The sequence below is a fragment of the Panulirus ornatus genome, chromosome 32, assembly GCF_036320965.1.
Source record: "Panulirus ornatus isolate Po-2019 chromosome 32, ASM3632096v1, whole genome shotgun sequence".
NCBI lineage: Eukaryota > Metazoa > Arthropoda > Malacostraca > Decapoda > Palinuridae > Panulirus > Panulirus ornatus.
In genome coordinates this window covers 22,073,815-22,092,167 of record NC_092255.1, presented here as the reverse complement: position 1 = coordinate 22,092,167, position 18,353 = coordinate 22,073,815, and the positions used below count along the sequence as shown (strand labels likewise).

The window sequence follows — 18,353 nt, the reverse complement described above, 5'->3', positions numbered from 1 at the left end:
GCGGGGCTAGAACGCAGCGTTTTTTTTTTTGTTGTTGTTTTTTTTCCTCGAAAATCTCCAGCTTAACCGGCAGAAGCCTTACTGGATGGTGGTGGCGAGGATGCTGCTCTGCCACCTTACAACACCCGCGGTGGTATGTAAGGCGTCTGGAAGCTCTTCTGTACGACGCGTTTGGATTTGGTTCTTCCCTATCTGGGAATGGAGAGCCGGTCCTCTGGTCGCTGCTCCCCTTGGTGGAGAGAGAGAGAGAGAGAGAGAGAGAGAGAGAGAGAGAGAGAGAGAGAGAGAGAGAGAGAGAGAGAGAGAGAGAGATTGACACGTGAGCACTTTAACCACAACACAGGGGGAGAGGGGGACCCCAGCCACTATACAGTAAAAGACCTCTGGACCCACGGAGCTGGTGGATTCGCTCGTCCGTCCACCTGGCCAGCACCACACACTTATCTCACTAATCGTGAATTTCTCCTTAAGAACATACGGCGGGGAGACCGCAGCCCCTGCTTCTCCGGGGCTTGTCAGACCCCAGAGCTCACACACCCTCATGATCACATTGGGGCCCAGAACTATATATACAATAATCAGGAATCGGCAATTATGGTTTCTTATAAAACTGAGTTGGTTCGCTGGCCGGCCTGAGAGCACACGATCTATTAGAGCGTGATTATGATACTTTTTACGGAGTAATGTAGAATACGAATATCTCTCCTCCTGACCTGTAACACTGGTTGTTGCACGGGAGGCTATGAAACACCGTGTACGATCTCTTGGTTTAATTTCCTTCCTGGCAAGACTACAACAGGTCCCTCTCGGCCGATCTCGACGAATGGACATAATTTCTGGGTAGATCTTCGTGTGTATAACTCAAGAGGCGGCCTCCAGAGACGCGCTCCGGACCTATACCCGCGGCCGCCCCATCATTATTAACCCCTCAGCCGCCCCAGGGGGCACATATACACTGGTAATTATGCTGCTACCACGGGAGTCGCTCTGCTGGCGAAGGCACAGGAGAGGGAGGGAGGTGAGGTGAGGTGCAAGGACAGCACTGGCAGGAGGGGCTTGGGGATAGCCGCTGCTTCATAGTGGCGTCGGTGGTCTCTTCTGCGGACGACCAACCCTGCGAGGATACTTTCCTCCTCCAGGCAGGAGACGACCCCACTCACCGTGACCAGGCTTCCTCCCAGGACAGTGTCTTCCTCACGCTCTATACTCCCCACCACTATGCCCCTAAGGGTGTTATACCTTAGAGCGCTCCCTAAGCAGTATAACTTAACGCAGAGCACTACCCAGACAGATGTGGGGAGCTCCCCATGAGGGATCCTCTGATGCAGAGCGCTCCCTAGGCAGTATTGCTGATGCAAGGCGCTCCTCAGGGAGTAAGTCCTGTTGCAGAGCGTTCCTCTGGCAGTATAACACTAAGCCTAAATGCCGGTGTTCCCTCAGGATAGCCACCGACTGACGTACTCCTCCCTCGTAACCTACTCCCATATTACGTTAAGTGTCGTAGGCATTATATCCGAAGAGAGTATATCCCACTGCCAATATACCCCCAATTCAGCAGGCTCCAGAGCTTGCATACCTCAACATAATATGCTCTATAGATATGTATTTCGACGCAGAAATCCACACAAGTATTATGTCCCAACCCAACAAGCTATAACCACAGGAGTATTCTATACCCGAACATTTTCAGCATCACAGACAGGATAGCCCGACATATGAGGTGCCAGAGACAGTATACCGACAAATCAATCCCCAGAGGCAGTATACCGACAAATCCCCAGAGAGAGTATAAGCTGACATATGAGGCGCTCGAGCTAGTATAACGACCTATCAATCTCCAGAGATTGTATAAACTGAAACACAAGTCGCCACGGGCAGTATAACCCTCACATATCAGTCCCCAGAGACAGTATAGCCTGAAATATAAGGTACTACGGGCAATATACCGACCTGTCAGTCCCCACATATGGTACAGCCTTACTAATGAGACGCCAGAGGCAGTATACCAACATATCAGTCCCTAGAGACAGCATAGCCTGACATTTGAGGCGCAAGAGGTAGAATACCAACATATTAGTCCTCAGGGACAGCACAGCCTTACATCTGAGGCGCCACAGGCAGTGTAAGTCCCAAGGGAAGGTGTGGCTATGGGGCGTAAGACACAGGATCATTTGCCAGGGAGCATTAGGTAAGACCACGCCGCTCCCCACTTCCTGCAGCGTAAGACAACACCTCTCCTGGCAGCTCTATGACCCCCTCCTCCTCCTCTCCCCAACCACCATTCACCAACATCAGGGAGAGGCTGAAGGAGCCGTGGAGGCTGCAGGGAAGGGTGGAGAGGAGAGGCAAAGTACGGAGGAAGGGTGGTACGAGGAGGCAAAGTAGCTGTGGTTATGGAGTTGGAGGGTGGGGCAAAGTAGTTGTGGATGGAGGTGGAGGGTGGATGGCCAAAGTAGGTGTGGGTGGAGAGCGGTGGAGAGAAAGCACAGAGAGGTAGAATGGAGGTCAAGGCGAGGGAGAGAATGTGACAAGGGCAAGGGAAAGGCTTATGAGAAAGGATAGGAATGCTGGAGACTAGGAGGAGGTAAGAGAGATATTATTACAAAGACATGGGAGACTGTGAGAGCTACAGAGACGCTGTCAAAGAGGAAGGAGAGAGAGAGAGAGAGAGAGAGAGAGAGAGAGAGAGAGAGAGAGAGAGAGAGAGAGAGAGAGAGAGAGAGAGAGAGAGAGAGAGAGAGAGATTCTTAAGGAGGAGGAAGACCAGCAATAAGAGACAAGCGAGAGTACGAGACTGAGAGGAAGTGTGTGCAGGCAGTATGGTTGGCTGGCTTAGCTCGGCAGCATGGTAGGCGAGCGGGCGGGGCTCCATAATGAAGGAGCGAGGAAGGTACCCGCGGGCCCTGGATGCCAGATAAATAACATATCAACGCCAGCACCCGCACTTAACAGCTCCTTATCTCCCCCAACTTAAGTGATCCCTAATAACATCCTTCCTCCTGGCTGTCACCTGCTGCCCGACGCGACCCGCTACTGAAAACACACACACACACACATATGTGTGTGTGTGTATATATATATATATATATATATATATATATATATATATATATATATATATATATATATATATATATATATATATTGATACATTGTTTTTAAGTGTAGAGTCAAAAGCTCAAGGGACGAGGCAGGTTTGACTGAGTAGGTTCAGAGCCATCAGAGATGAAAACATTGGGAGACGGCCAAATGCTGTACAATTTAGAATTCTGTGACGCTGCTTATTGTCTATATGTCTGTCTGTCTGTCTGTCTCTCTCTCTCTCTCTCTCTCTCTCTCTCTCTCTCTCTCTCTCTCTCTCTCTCTCTCTCTACTGGTTCATGTTGACCCAGAGCCTCACTGCCTCTGTAGGGCATTCTGAAGTTGCCTGCTTGTTTCACTGTTTCTTCAGAACATTCTGATGCTGGTCAAAGATTCCACTGCCTCTGTAGGACACTCTGGTGCTGGCCTAAGATTCCACTACCTCTGTAAGATATTCTGATGCTGGTTAAGGATTCCAGTGCCTTTGTAGGACATTCTGATGCTGGTTAAAGATTCCACTGCCTCTGTAGGACATTGTGATACTGGCTAATTGTTCCACCGCGTCTGTAGGACATTGTGATCTCGCTGGTCCCAGTTCATAACCAGCGTACGATGAAGTGCGTAATGATATTCCTCCGTCTGCACGTGATTAATCCCTCCATTCTTGCCTGCGACCCCATGTAATTACTTCTTGTTACGGGTCCTCGTCTTTGATTTATTCACTGTATCCTGATCTATTATGGCTGTACTCCGTTCATAATCTGTAAAAGATTCATGTTCTTATCTTTTATGTTTAATTAGACCTTGTCTGACTATATGTCCCGAAAGTGGAACTAGAATAAAACTAGGACTGCCTCGTTCTTTTTTTTTTTCCCTTCTCTTTCTTTCGCATCACCGAAGGAGTGTCCAGCCTCATACATCATCCCATCATAATTCCTATTCCACGAGATATTATTCTATATAGTCTCATTCCCGCCTCATATCTCTCACCCCTTCCATCACTGCACGACCATTATCTCTGGAATGAACTGAGGAGTCTCTCTCTCTCTCTCTCTCTCTCTCTCTCTCTCTCTCTCTCTCTCTCTCTCTCTCTCTCTCCACGCTACACCCGCTGAGTATCTATTCCTCGTTGACCCCTCAACACTGTATATATATATATATATATATATATATATATATATATATATATATATATATATATATCCTTCCTGCATCCAAGATTGTCTCTTCCAATCCCAACACACACACACACACCAGGAGCCAGACAGTGAGGGGCGGATGTGACATGAGATACAGTTGCTCACGAACATTCGTCACCTCTTCCCTCCCTCCGTCGTCCACTGATGTACGAACTGTGTCATCCTCGCGACCTCCACTGAGATTCCTCTTCACAATTACTCTCCTCCTTCCTCACATACTGATATCCTCGTCCTACTTTATATTCCCTATTCGCCTTCTCCTCCTCTACTTCCTATTCACCATCGCTGCCTCGTAATCTACCTCCTCTGTCCTCTCTTTATTCCCTCCCACTTGCTTTATATTCCCTATTCGCCTTCTCCCCCTCTTCTTCTTCCTATTCGCCGTCATTGTCTCGTAATCTACCTCCTCTGCAATCACTCTACTCCCCTCCCACAATCTTGCTTTACCCTGTTCTAGAGATGGTCAGCCCACACTTACGTAGATCTCCAAGTCTCTCTACCCTCAGCACACTTCCGCCATCCCGTACTCGGGTCTTGTTTCAACCAGTCTTGGTGTCCACTGGCAAATGACCGAGCCGGACTGTCAAACTCTGCCATCAATTATGGTGGAGGGCCAGTGAGCAGTGGCCTCAGTCTGAGAGGCTGCGGCTGCGGCTGCGGCGGCGGCGGCTTCAGCTCTTGTTGTCTTGCTGGTCGACAAGAGCACGGGGGACATGGCCAACTGTTATGTAAAACAGCAGCCACTAATTAAGAGCGTCTAAAAAAGAGTTCTCCTTTCGCTTACCACTGAAGAACATGTATACGTCAGGGTATTATGCTCAATGAAAGAGTTGGTCTAGGGTAAACTGACATGGTCAACCCAACATACGTTTTCTTTAGGTAGAGTGGTGATATAAAGTGAGTTAACCTGCCTGCAGCTCCTCCCATCCGGGGAAACCGTCAAGTCTCTCCCAGCATTCCGGTCGGAGGAGGTAGGAATTCCGCTAATCTCTCTGCTCATTAGAGGTTTTCCCCCCTTTCTTTATCGCGTCTTCCTCCTCCTCCTCCTCTCTCTTAGTTCCCGGCACCACCTCTCTCTCTCTCTCTCTCTCTCTCTCTCTCTCTCTCTCTCTCTCTCTAAGACATTTACCCCCCCTCCCTACCCCCCACGCAACCCATGCACTTAAGTTCATATTTTCACACGAATTTCATCCCCTCCTGCTAGTATTTTGACAAGCTGTATCTTGGCATTAGCGTCTCCACAACCCTCGACAGATATACGGTTTGTTAGCTCACATCCGCTGAGGTGTGTGTGTGTGTGTGTGTGTGTGTGTGTGTGTGTGTGTGTGTGTGTGTCTAGTAACACGACACCTTAACTGGCGCTACTTAAACACGCCCGGCAGGGGGAACCTGTGGGGAAGGGGGGAGGAGGAGGAGGAGGGAGGGGAGTCCTCGACCTTTTTCACACGTTTCTCGTAAATTCAGAAGATATTTTGAAAGGCTGATGAATTTAATGGTTGGATAAGAGACATATGTGGCGTCTTGTTTACGTTTGCTCCATCCCATCTACCGCTGGGTTTTGTTGTCGGTAAACTGACACTAAATGTGGGGGCAGGGAAAGAAAAGGGGCAGTGATGTTTTAAGGTTTCTTTTTGGGATTTGATGGGTTTAAGGCTCTTTGAGGTGTCAAACAGAAGTTTTAGCTAAACCATGACTGGCCACAGGAGGAAGTCTGTGACGTATGGAGCTCATACGTGTAGGTTTCCCCCCCTAGCTTACTCGCAATTAGACGCAAGGAATCAGGTGCAAAAGTGAGGTGTGATAAACCTCCCCACTGATCACGACGGTGCAACACTGCAGCTCAACCAACGGTGCGACCACTGACTGTGATGGCGTAGCCTTTGACCTGACGCATGGGGGTTAGATCAAAGGCCAAGCCACCACACACTCAAGAGTCTTACCGTTGTGTCTTAAGGACTGTATCTCTGAGTTTAGAGGTGATGCTTCGATAATGACAGGTAGCTTCACCTCAGAGTACAGTTCTGAGTTCTGGTTCTATGACTCAAAATCTTTATATGTTTAGATGTACAAAGACATGGTATACAAGGCACTATTGGACCCATACCATACATTGAGATATTGTAACTGCCACAATACACCTAGGATACAAGTACATGTGGCAAGCCGTAAGACAAAACATGATCCTGAACATTTCAAATGGCGACTCTGGTCTACACCTGATGAACACAGTCTAGGACGCTATGTCAGCGAGCGTCCCAAAACCAGTGACGTCACACCTCAAGACTTACTGTTTCGACAGTTTTGTGATGACTTTAGTGATGGTAAAATCCCTGTCGACATTCTGACACTTTATACACAAACGTCGTCATGCCCTGAGCTACGTAACCACCTGTGTCATCTGTAACCAACAATGTCCATGATGTAATGTATCTTGAACCTCTTTGTATTACTGTGAATGTTTAAAACATGTCTAGTGCCAATATATTCTCGTAACTGTGTCCGTAATATAATGTACCACTTGAAGTTTCATACTGCTATCAATGTTAACAAGTTATCGACTGTATGATACACTGTTTGCTGTTCCAAATGTACACCTCAGTGTATATATAATTTGTTTGTGTGCACACTGTAATTCAAACGTTAACGAGATATTCTGTACATGCATGACTTATCTCAAGATTTTGTATTACACAGACATTCTTACGTATGTTGCTGTCAACGTCCCTCACTATCCTGTAGCTATACATCATGTATTTGACGTCTCCTAGACCTGCCTCCCCTCCTGACGGGAGGTGAGGGACCCTTTCGGGTCCTTGGACCCCGCTTGCGCCCACCTGTCACCCTCCTATGTCCATGTCCTGTACCCATTCTCCGCTCTACCTCTGCCTCCACCTACCCCTAGCCCCATACCCTTCACTCATACTCTCACTGAAATGCCTTGTCTACACAGATCTTGACAATAAATGTTTTTTAAAAAAACTAGAACTATGAATAAAAACAAAACACCACACTAGATATACAGAGGTGATTCATGACACATAAGTCTTCCCCCTCATGAAAAAAAACACTCCCAGCTGACAGCTTGAATATTTATTTGTTTATACGGCGTGCAGGCCGCTCTTGCTTTTTAAACACATTAAGATCATATGCTATTTACATAGTCTATTATTTCAAGTGAATGTATTCAAACGTACATAGGCACAGTATCCTTCGGCAGAATATATATATATATATATATATATATATATATATATATATATATATATATATATATTGCTTCAGAATTATATATACAGAGGTATATTCACATTTTTCTTCTGTAGCACAGACACGTACATAGCCAATGTACTTCTGGATACACACACACACACCCACACTTCTGTAGTGTACATCGGTAAAAATAAATGTACTTCAGTAGGATACGCACATTACGTACTTCTACAACATACACAGGTAGAGAGAGACAGCGTGTGTTCTCCGTGGTGATGTGAAGAGACAGGAGAGATCCCAAGAGGGAGACATGTCTCGCCACCACTACTCGGCCAGCGTCCTCCTCCCCCTCCCTCCCTCGACCACGTCTCCTCCGGCGTCGCCCCTAACACAGGTCTCCACTTTAACCCGCAGGTCTATTCCCCTCCCGAGGAGTCCGCCTGGCTAGAGAAACAGAGGCCAACAAACCTCCCTCTCTCCATACCACCCCCCCTACCCCCACCACACACACACACACACACACACACACACACACACACACACACACACACACACTTGCGGTGGACTTAACAAACGGGATCTACGTGCTGGGATATATATGACCGGGATGATGTTTTCTTATGCGTGACACATGTCAACTTGTGGTTGTTAATGCACAATGCGGTCCTGAGGTATGTTTCTGATTGATTCTGACGTTCGCCGCAAGAGTTGGGGGGGGGGGGGGGGGTTGCGTTTCAGGTGCGTTAAACTCGTTAACACTGAGGGTGGTAGTGGGGTGAGAAGGAACGGCTCTCTCTCTCTCTCTCTCTCGCGCGCGCCTCAGCCTAACTCCACCTTCAAGGTAGGGTCACACCGTGTATCATAAAGCTGGCATCGTCGCCTCGCTAATCTAATGGGAATTCTCGATGACTTCGCCTCATCAACCTTCACACACATATGTAAGTTTTGGTCACTTCTTATTATATACCGTCTTGGAAACACGCGGTACGTGCGCATGCAGCTTGAGAACTGACAGGAGTCGTGGTACTTCAGTTATGTAGCATTGTAATGGTAGAATAAGACCTATCTGTTGTGACCGAGTGAACACATCAAATACTTCACCAGAAGGAATGTAAAATTCCCAGCAACACCTGCAGCAGGGGTAATGATATTGGTACTTAAACTCAGCATCTTGAATTTGATCTATTTCTTTCTTTTTTTTTCAACTGTAGGAGTCATTACTTGCCCTCCAGCAGACGACACCGGCTGCATCCGACCCCACACGTAGAATCGCGCACTCAAGATCCTGCATAACCTATGGACAACTACCGGTACCTTGATTAAGACCTGGACCTTGTCCGTACGTAATTGACGCATCGTAGAACCTGTGGTGCTGGGTCTATATCGACCTGTTCCTCCCTCCCGCCACCACGTGTAGCATTAACATTCTCAGCTGCTGCTGCTGCTGCTGCTGCTTCTAGCTCCTCACCGTCCACTATCAAAAATCGGAGGAGGAAGGGGGAGGGGAAATCGGGGTAAAAATCCCCACCAGCAGCCTGTCTTTCCCTGCATCGCCCGAGTAGCTTGGCTGTCTCCCTCTGTCTTGGTCCCGAGGGTTAGGTTCTCATCTGGCCCACTCTCACTCCCTCCTTCCGTCCTCTCACCAGCCCTTACCATGTCCTCCCACCTCCTCATTCCCCCCTCACTCTACTCTTAAGGAGTGTGAGCGTATATTTTTAACTGATATATTAAGTTTAATAACTCTTCGTCTTCCCCAACAGTACCAGAATCTCATCTTACCATTTCTCAGTACTTGTTGAAACCTTCATCTGCTGTCCTACAATATATCCACACCTCCTAGATGGTTTCGCTACCTCTTACCATGATTCTCTGTCCTCCTACGGTATTTTAGTACCCAATGCTATGTTCTATATCTTTCACAGTTGTCTCATTACCTCCCTCAATGCTTCAGCACCTTCCTAAAGATGTCGCACTAACCCCTACCACGTTTTAGCACCTCCCTACTGAGCAGCTTTCTCCAACAATGTTCCACACCCAGTTTTTCAGTGCTAATGTATCAGCACTTCCCTACTGAATCATTGCCTCCTGCTATGCCTGAACATCTTAGAAATTCTGTTTCAGTGCTCACACAACCCAAAGTTAAGAGGACCTACCACCCTGTCGGCACCACCCTTCCTCGGTGTCTGTCATCTATCCCACACGGAGGCTGTACAGCCTCTTCTCGAGCCCCCAACACCTGTGGATGGTGGCTGATGGCATCACCATCTCTTAAACTGCTCAGCTCAGCTTCATAACGTCCCTAAAATGTCTTTATCTTCTTCTGTTCCCCCAGAATCTTATCCTAGCAACCTCCCATCCCCCCAAAAAAAAAATCTTTTAATTTTTATTCCCTCTTCCACGCTGGTCCTTAATGTCTCATCTCGGCCCTAAAACGACCTTCCGTATGTCCCCTAATGACCCCACTCCCTGGTTCTTATCACCTCGCGTCCCTGACCCTGATTATTCCCTTCCTGAAGCCTTTGACTCTTCGCTCTGTCTCTCCAGCCCTTATACCGCCGTCCCTGAAGTATTCAACGCTCCACTCCCCAGGCCCTACGCGTCTTCACCCCCCAGAACCTTAATGCTTCCCTTCTCTAGACCCTGAACACCCTAGAGTTAATTGCCCGAGTCACTGACCTTAATTCCTCTTTGCCTCTGGATAAACCCCTTTTATTAAGGAAGCCTTAAACACACTGTCGCCCTCAGTCTTCAATAGTCTTTCTCCCTAGCCTACTTCGCACACCCTTAATGCCACCAATGCTTTCATTGCTCCTTATCGTCTAGTCCTTAAGGGGCTCCCCATCTTCCCTTAAAGCCTTTACCAAACCCTTAACATCCCTTCCCCTGAACATTACACTATTCTTCAGCGACACTTAACTCCCCCATCGTACAGCCTTCCCACCCTCCTCCCCCTCCCTCTCCCAGGCTCCAGTGTTAAGAGGCTATCTGGGGTGGACCTTCCGCCGGTGTTGTGACCCCTGGGGGTTCGAATTCCCGATGTGGGCCATGTAACTTGTGTGCGTGCGCCGACTCCCGTAAATTACCTCTAGCGCTCCGGACCGGACTGGTGGCCGGTCTGGGTAAAGTTGCCTCCAGCGTTCCCGTCCAGGCATGGTAGCTGGTCCGGATGAATTGTCTCTAGAAGTCTGGACTGGTGGCTGGTCCGGATAAGTTGCCTCTAGCACTCTGGACTGGTGGCTGGTCCGGATAAGTTGCCTCTAGCACTCCGAACTAGTGTTAGTCCGGTTATTTTGCCTCTAGCACTCCGTTCTGGTGGCTGGTCCGGATAACTCTGCCTCTAGCACTCCGGACAGATGTTTGGTCCGGATAAGTACGCTGCCTCTAGCATTCCGGTCCGGACAGATGGCTGGTCTGGGAAGCTCCTCCATCTCTTAACCGGATACATTAGTGGCGGTTGACTGAATTTAAGAATACTAAGGAGCTGTACTATCGCGTCGATAATATATGTGACGTTATTTAGTACAAGCAAAACATTTTTCCTCAGTTCATGGAATTCTAAATTAAGCCTTTGGGTTGATCCGGTTCCTGGTTAATTGATATCACTAATTAAGTGACAATAGCAGCTAATGTATGATAATCTATTCTTATCTCCGTGGAAATTCCGCCAATGTTTTTCTCTATATTGTCAGGTAACTAATATTTGTTGGTGTGTTGTTATTTTTTTTTTCCTTCTCCTCTCCCGACTCGGGAGGAAATTATCATCCCTCATTAGCCCAACGTTTTACCGAACCGAGGGATTTATTTTAAGTCATCTGTCTCTATTATGTTAAGGCAAATGATTAAAGGTGGTATTACCATCTGTGTTACTGGCAGCTGTTTAGCGGACGTGTTTGGCATTGTGTTCCTCCCCACACACCACCGGCACCTCCACCTGCTGCTGCTGGTTCATCCTACTTAATGTATCTTCCACTCGAATATTTCCCTCACAGGGATTCTTTCCCTCTTGCTCCCTTCACTGCCACTCACCACTTCATTTTGTCCTTCACTTCTCGTTTTTTTTTTTTTTTCTCTTCACTCTTTTCTTTCACTGTTACTCCCATCTATTTTTTTCTTTCACTGTTACTCCCATCTATCTCTTCCTTCTTTTCCTCCCGGACTATATCTTTATTCTTCATTCACTTCCATCTAACGCTTCCTTCTTCCCTCGGTCCCGCTTGCCACTTCTCTCCCCCCCCCCACTCTCTCTCTCTCTCTCTCTCTCTCTCTCTCTCTCTCTCTCTCTCTCTCTCTCTCTCTCTCTCTCTCCCACCTCCCTCAACGTGAGCCCTCCGCACCGCCAGAGCCCTCCCCTCTCTCTCATTGGACACCAGTATCAAAATGCTCTCCTCTCCCCCACTCCACAAAAATGGCTGCGTTCCCCTGTTAACCTGTGGATCTCCCCTCGGGTGCCGGGGGGCGTTAGGGCAGCAGTCTCCCCTCTCATTAACAGATAACAAGGCCCATTCCCCACCACCACCAGCAAAAGTGCCACATGAGGAAGCGTGGGAATACCGCCGTGCAGGGGGGATGCCTACGGCCGCGCCCCTGATCCATCATCCACCTGACTGATGCTAACGACGATGCGGAATCAACGGTGGCTAGATGAACGGCCTCATCCACGGACGGGTGCGCCGTGGATGAGAGGTCTACGATGCGGGATCAACGGTGGCTAGATGAACGGCCTCATCCACGGACGGGTGCGCCGTGGATGGAAGGTCTCTTTGCTCATAACAGGGTTAAAAGGTACGGACGGAGACCCAAGGAAGGAATAGGTACGGGGGTCTTCAATGGACGAAGGGCAGTTGGGGGCCTCCGTTGCGACGTCCGTTTCTCCTCCTACACCGCTAAGCTTTGGAACTATTTACCTCCCCAGTGTCACTCTTAATAGCACCGAACCTCTGCCTGTTTTTTTCTTAAAGGGAGAGATTTTCCACTGCTAACTTTTCACTTCGATGTTAATGAGTAAGGGGCCGTCATTTCTACCACTAAGATAACGAAAATAACGTTCACGGGCGCAACGAAAATAACGTTCCCGGGGCACTGTGGTGAGCGTACTAGTACCGCTTGGGAAGTTGCAGTACCCAGGGGTTGATGATCCCCGGACGGTGGAGTTACCTTCAACAAGATTCCCTACTCTGCCTGTGTGCACCAAGCCCCAAGAAGGTACCTGGCTGGGTCTGTGATGTGAAGTAGTGAACACATCTCTGACCCAAGCAAAGTACAGGGGAGGTTTACAACTGCTTCCTCCTCCCCTGATTCGTCCAGAAAAAGTTCTAAGAGCAATATGGCGCTTCATTCTCGTATATGTAATTGTGATAATTATCATATCAACAATAATAATGACGGTAATGATAATAACAATGATGATAATAACTATAATGATAATAATAATAATAATAATAATAATAATAATAATAATAATAATAATAACAATAATGGTAATGATAATAGTAATAATAATAACAACAGTAATGATAATAATAATAATGATAATAATAATGATAATAATAATTATAAATATTATAATAATAATAATAATAATAATTATAATAATAATAATAATAATCAGGTACAAGAAATAAGATCAATACTGTAATGAGGACTGATAATGTCTACTTCAACACAACACATACCTTAGTGCACTAGCGAGACCACAGTTCCCTCTCCTCCACTTCTGTGTGGCACTTCGTCCATATCCCCGTGGCTAACACACGTCTCACAACACTGTAAAGAGAATTTCATTATTTCAAAATCATTTCAGATTAGTCGCTTGATATTTTGTTATCGTATCACGCGCTGGGTAGGAAAATGACAATGTGGTTGAAAGGGATTGAAAAAAAAAAAAAAACATTTCATGACACAAGTACACGTGATGTGCTTGTGGTGAATGCAGACCAAAGATTACGGTTACAAGGTTAAAACTACCAGGCTTTGTTCTAGGGTACTGGCCGAACGTGGAGTCCACAAGGTTGGGTTATTGAGGCTCTGGCGAATGTAATGTCATCGTATATCAAGGTCGAGCAACAGATAGGTAAAGAGATCAGTGATGGCCGGGGGTAAAGTGTAATCCTTCAGGATTCACGGCCAGAGAGTTGTGTAGTAGGTATAATGTCAACTGGTTGGACGCAGGTCTTGATGAGCAAGTGTGGAGGTGCCTCCCTGGCGTGTGGTGTGGAAAGCATCCAAGTCACTCCTGCGGAAGACCTCAACATACCTGGCACTGCCTCATGTGTTCTCGTTGCCTCCCCATCCTCCGGGCTTCATTGATTATGATTCTACTCTCTCCTCCCCCTCCTGTGTCTTCCTCTGTCGACCTTTCCACAGCTCCTCCTCCCTCCCATCATGTTCTCTCCCCAAGACCAGGGGCTCCCCCCTTTTCACAGACCCCCCGGCCCGCCCGCCCCGCCTCGGCTACCTCCCCAGATTTTCTCTCTCTCTCTCTGCATCTCGCATCCCGTTGTTCCCCTACCGTAATCCCGTCCCATCTCCCTTACCAGCACCCTTTCCTTCCCTTCCCTCGTCCCCTCCTCCCGACGCCCCCGGGTACGCAGGGGAAACCCTTACCCTCGCCACTGTTTCCCCTCGTTTTTGGCCTCAACTTCCTATGTGGCGACGCCCACCCCTCATTAGGGAGTAACAAGTGGAAGATGGATGTGGGAAGGGAGGAAGGGGGAGAACTGTTCCACCACCCCCACACTAACTCTAACCATACCATCCCAGGCTGTTGCACTCTCCCTAGCCACAACGCTATCCCTGGTTGTTCTATCTTTGGCCATTATACCGATATCAAGTCATTGTTCTATCCTTGGTCAATACACCATCCCTAACCACTGTTCTATTCTTGTCAACTATACTATCGATGGCCACTACTTCACCCACAGCTAGTAGCTTCACACACACTAAGCCACTACACCCAATTAAACACTACCTCCTCCCTCACCCCACTACCTCTACACCAACTATGATCACTACCATTACCCCCCCTATACCCCATAACCCCTTCGACACCCTCCCGACCATCACAGCACCTCCGACCACCACGCCACCCGACCCACCACACCAGACTTAACAGCGCAAGTGTACCAAGAGCTCGAGTGAGTTCAGTAAAGGGAAAATGAGGCAGCGTTCTTACTGCAGACTGGACTGACGGAGGGTTGTAGAAGGGGTTGATGAAGGGTTGTGGAAGGGGTGACGGAGGGATGTGGAAGGGGATGATGGAGGGTTGTGGAGGGGGTGACAAAGGGTTATGGGAGGGGGCGACGAAGGGTTGTGGAGGGGGTAACATAGGGATGCAGAGGGAATGACGGAGGGTTGTGGAGGGGGATGACGGAGGGGTGCAGAGTGGAGTGACGGAGAGGTGCGGAGGTGGTGATGCAGGGGTCCGGAAGGGGGCTGACGGAGAGTGTGGAGGATGGGTTTATCACATGCATATTAATCTCGGGGTCAGACCAGCAGGAAAGAAACATGACAGCAGTCGTAGATTAGGAACAAAACAGCAATACAGCAGAAATATAAAAAAAAGAAACAATACAGCAGCGATGAAACAGCAGTGCAGCAGTAGTTAGGCTGCATTACAGCATCAACTGAACTAGCAGGCTTGGAGTATAGCAAATGCAGAGCAATAACAGCAGTAGCAGAACAAAAGTATAGCTAAAGTAAAGCAAAAACAGCAGCACAGCAGCTACAAAGCAGCAGTATAACATTAAAACAGTAATTGAATATTAGCAGAACACTATTACAGCAAAACACAGCAGTAAAAGAGTAACATCAGAAAAGTACAGCAGTGGCAGAAGCTGTCTTAGAGCGGCAGAAGTATAGCAGTAGCAGCAGCTTTATCAGTGCAGCAGCAGAGCAGCAGCAACAGCGTGAGCAACATGATGAACTACAGAACTAGAGTCCAAGTAGCAGTAGAACAGCAGCAGAAACAGCAGAGCAGCAGCAGCAGACAACACGTCTATAGCAGTAGAATCACAGCATCAATATGACAGCAGCAGCAGCAGTCCGAGTAACAGCACTAACACCAGTAACAACACAACCACAGAACTGTAGCAACAGGAGGCACAGGAATGGAAGAACAGCAGCAATATAAGGGCATAAACAGTATCCACAGAGCAGTACAGCAGTAGTAGCAACAGCAGTGGTACAGCAGGAGCAGTAGTAGCCACAGAAGTAATTTGACAGATCAGCAACATAACAGCAGCAGTAACAGTAGGTGCAGCAGCAGTGGCAGTGACAGCAGTGGGGAGAGCAGTACACATGAGGGGTGTGTTGGGTGTGGAGGGCCTGCCAGCGTCTCTATGGTCCAGTATTTCGTCTCATCACACTTGCATCTGGGCGAGTGTAGGCTCCGTCAGGCCGGTTAAGTAATTCATTTGCACGTCAATAACACCTGATTAATTCAGTACTTGCAGGCAAACTTTACAAAAGCAACATCATTTGGGCTTTCATTCTTGTTTAATTAACCATTAGGGCGACAACAGCGTGGATAACTAGCGTAATATGGCGTCTACAGTTATGGGGATATGGTCTATTTTGCTACCGTGGCCAGCGAGGGTTGGATGGCTATGGCTGTGTGTGTGTGTGTACGCCTTCCCTCCCATAGTAGAGTAACACTAATTTGAAAATTTCTTCTTTTACATTTACAGAATGGAGTGAAAAATTCCTTTTTATATAAAATAAACTCTTGGGGATTACTCATTCACTGATAACACGACCGAAAAATGTTTTAGAAAGAGTATTTGGTGTGTGTGTGTGTGTGTGTGTGTGTGTGTGTGTGTGTGTGTGTGTGTGTGTGTGTGTGTGTGTGAAGGCCAGAATACATTCTTAAATACAGGCCAGGATAGAGATGAGCCATGAGAAGATGCAGAACAGAGTGCAACCATGAGTCCAGATAGGATAGAGTACATCTAGAGTACACACGTGAGTGCAGGGAGGAGAGAGAGCACATTTATGAATGCATTCTACAACAGACGTTGACACAGGAACGAGAGTATATCTTGAGTACAAAACTGATTACAGGCCAGAGCACTGTTTAGGGCATATTGTGGACTGCAGAGTGCAGGTTACAGCACACACATTGTAGTGCATACATTGATGCTGACCAGAGTACATGCTGGAGTGTAGGGCAGAGGACACATTGTAGTCCACGCCACAGTCTAGTCCTGAGTGCACACCAGAGTAGAGGTAAGAGTAGAGTCCATATTGCATCCATGAGTGCTGTTCAAAGTACATCCAGGAGTACATGCCAGATTATAAAAGAGAAGTACAGACTTGAGAACATCCATGAGTACAGGCCATGAGGAGTACAGCCCAGAGTACATGCAGGCCTGGTGGATAAGTCCCATAATACAAGCCAGAGTACATCGCGAAGTACAAGCTAGAGTCCATGCTGGAATACAAGCCACAGAACAAGCCAGAGTACCTCCCAGAACACAGGCGAGTACATCCCGGAATATAGGCCAGAGTACACTGGGAGAGGCCAGAGTCCAGGCTGCTAATACGGTCGGAGACCTGTGTGATCGGGACAATTTAACAACCAATATATGGCCATGAAATCTGAAACCATTTAGGGGATACGGAGTCCACTGTCCCAGGAGAGAGAGAGAGAGACAGAGGAGGGAGAGGGGTTGGGCACGGTGGAGGGGGGAAGCGAGGGAGAGGAGGAGGAGGGGTGAAGATATCGGAAGGGTGTGGGAATGGTTGGGTTTGGGAAGAAGGGGATGGGGTGTGGAGGCGCAGCAATCGGTCTTTGGCTACAGAACTCTTGGGAACTTTCTCCTCACCTCTGTGCTCTCTTTGTGTTCATCTGAATTTCCCTTTCCACGCAAAATTCGTCGGCTTATTTCATCCAGTCTCTCATCAAACATTCATCAAATACTGACGTGTGTTATTCTCTCTCAGGCTCAGTAGTATATTATTTATGATCAGCGCTACGCACGATGCGGTAATCAAACAATTCTAAGCCCCTGGAGTGCATCCGTGAGTGAGGGAGGGGTTAACTAATCATTGGTGGTATCTTGCCAAAAGCCTGTATTCTCGTCAGAAAGGACCAGGACCGGCCATCGAGTTAGCCTCCCTCAGTCCTCGGTTCTGAGCTATTCCTCCCCACCTCCCCTCCCTCCCTCCGGTTTGCTTCGGAGGCTTCCGGAGCTTCGGGGGTTCAAGGTTCACTGGTTATGAGTGTGAAGGTGAACTTTGACCCGTCTCGGGGCTGTGTTAGTCTAGGTATACTGGCTTCGGGGTCGACGCTAGTGGTTCAAAGCTCGCACTTACGAAACCATTTTTTTTGTTTTGCTTCATGCGGGAACTTCCAGTTCAAAGATGGTGTTTTGAGATGGGAAATTAGAAGCCTGGAAACTCTACATCCTTCGCAGTCCGTGTCATCAACGTACTGCTATACTTACGTCACGAGTAAGAAAAAAAATGTACTGATTTGTACAACCATTTGTGTGAGAACATCATCCATATGAACATAACGGAGCGCTTTACTCCCGGTGTAGTAGTTCCTCTGTCAGATCTGAACGCTTGTGATGAACTACAGTCGCCTTCAGCAGAGTCGCAAGGTCGTCGACGACCGGAGAGGGGAGAGAGAGAGAGAGAGAGAGAGAGAGAGAGAGAGAGAGAGAGAGAGAGAGAGAGAGAGAGAGAGAGAGAGAGAGAGAGAGAGAGAGAGCCAAAACCGCAGCATCTGGTGCTCCTCCCGCCTTAATACCGACGTAAAGTATTTCAGCAAAGAGTTCCAGATGTGGAGTGAAGGTTAACTCCCAGGTTCCAGGCGTGGAGGCCGTCGCCGGGGGCCACACCACAAACAAATGCCCCCATGAA

The 18,353-nt window shown here is 47.9% G+C and overlaps 1 protein-coding gene and 1 long non-coding RNA gene across 3 annotated transcripts in view; one reads left to right on the top strand and one right to left on the bottom strand.

Moving 5' to 3' along the window:
• Positions 1–18,353, bottom strand: part of LOC139759166 (uncharacterized) — a 287,348-nt gene that overhangs the window by 53,294 nt on the left and 215,701 nt on the right. Inside the window, exon 6 of the long non-coding RNA XR_011715005.1 lies at positions 13,163–13,253. This is a non-coding gene — a long non-coding RNA (uncharacterized lncRNA). The remainder of the gene's footprint in view (positions 1–13,162; positions 13,254–18,353) is intronic.
• The window catches only part of LOC139759164 (homeobox protein araucan-like), a 200,982-nt gene that overhangs the window by 34,914 nt on the left and 147,715 nt on the right, over positions 1–18,353 (top strand). The window lies entirely within an intron of this gene.